Genomic DNA, 1,972 nt, shown 5'->3' with positions numbered 1-1,972 from the left:
CTGGAAAGATCTGCAGAGCTGGTTCCAGACCCGGGGATTTGTGATACCTCTTCTGACTGTGATGAATATTAAGTTCGGTGTTTTTGTTGAAGACAAGAAGGTAGACTTCGTTCTCAACAACTTGTTACTTTTAGGGAAACATTTTATACATAAATGCAGATATTTTAAGACCAAACCCTCCTTGTGTCACTGGAAGAATGAGCTAAACCTTTTGTATAAATCTCTGAAACTGGTTAAGGTTGGAAAAGCCCTTGATTTGGTTTATCTACTTGAAACTTTTGATTTAATTTGAGATAGCCCCCTTTATTTATTTGTTTGTCATTTATTTATTTTTTTCAATTTATTTTTTTCTGTATATATATGCTTTTATGTTTCGACTTGTTCGACCCGAGGCAAATGTTGTTTTTTGAAATTGGTTTGATTATTCTACTGCCTTTTGTTTGTATATTTGCATTTTGAATTAAAAAAAAAAAAAAAAAAAAAAAATTGATCACTGGCAATCGGCGCCGTTGCATGGCCGTTGATTGTGTCCGACTTGATCCCGACTTGCTCTGACGTCATGCACACGTGGGCAACGGAAATCTCACGAGAGCAAGGCGGCCGCAGTTCTGAGACGCAGGCGGCGCAGTTGCTTTTCACGACTGCAAGAGCCAGGCGGAACCAGGCATGCTGGGAAACACGCCGGCTTCTCAGCTGATTTAACACCTGATGGTTATTTGACGTTTATATAAAACTTTTTATTGTTTTTGAATCGGAGGGATTTAATGCTATTTGTCTGATTTAAGATTTTTCTGTCCAGAAGACATGTTGTGTGCTGATAGTGACGTTTAGAAGTCAGAGAGGCTAAATCTGAGCAGATCAGATCATCTACAGTGTGTTGTTAATTAAAATCACACAAGGTCGCATGTAAAGCACTTTGAGAGCCACTCTGTTCATATAGGGGTTATAGAATGCAAAACCGATTTTACCTTGTCATAGGTGAATAACGACAGTCAGTGGGTAAATAGGACATACATAAAAGCTTTAAATCCCATTGACATGCCTTTCCTCGTCAAACCCACATTTTGAAACTGCCGCTGAAAACGGGCGAATCCCAAAAAGCCAAAAGATGACGTCAGGATCTCAGAACCTGTACTTGTCACGCCCATGACGTAATAAGGAGAACGGTCCAGCCCCAACGTTTACACACAGGCCACTGACCTGAGACCAGTTCTAATGGAGCTAGCGTTAGGTCAATTAGATGTCGCGACTGAGAACGCGACGGCGACATGGCTGCATTTAGGAGATCCCGGAACTTTTCCCCCAAAGACAGTTTTCAAAACTTCGACAATTTAAAGCAGGATTGCTAAGCTGCTGTTGCTGTTCCGACTTTCTGGTCATCCAACCACAAGCTGTAATATTATTCATCGCTAACAGTAACATTAGCAATGCTAAGTATCCTGGAGCTAGTCATAGGCTGATGTGTGTTGATTACCTGAATGGCAAAGGGGCTAACGTTTCATTTTCCTAACTGTTCCATCAAATAAATACCTGTGTGTCATGTACTCCATCTATATTCACGATGCATGTTTGTCCACTTGGGCAGGCTAATTTGTATGTATATCCAGCAAGAACAGCTAACTGCAGCTGAGTAGAATCTGATGTTTGGTTGCGAGCTAGCGTTAAGCTGTACGTTACTCAGTACTAGCTAGCTAGCTAGCGCTAGCTATACGCATCCCGTTTGCTTGACAACACAAACTAGAAACTTATCATTTTATATGATATCGAGTCAATCTCGTGAAAACGGTGTGACATAGACTGGCAATGGTATTGATTTGCAGTTTTTTTTTTATTTCAGAGCACATCACAAGAGGTCAAGACACGAAAGATGCAGCTGGCTAAACAGATGCCCGAGTGTGGCATCACGGGGACACACTGTCTCATAAGACATTAAGACCTCACATATCATACAAGGTAACCTTTTCTACTATTC

Source organism: Etheostoma spectabile, chromosome 2, assembly GCF_008692095.1.
Source record: "Etheostoma spectabile isolate EspeVRDwgs_2016 chromosome 2, UIUC_Espe_1.0, whole genome shotgun sequence".
Classification (NCBI taxonomy): domain Eukaryota; kingdom Metazoa; phylum Chordata; class Actinopteri; order Perciformes; family Percidae; genus Etheostoma; species Etheostoma spectabile.
This window is presented reverse-complemented; position numbering follows the sequence as displayed.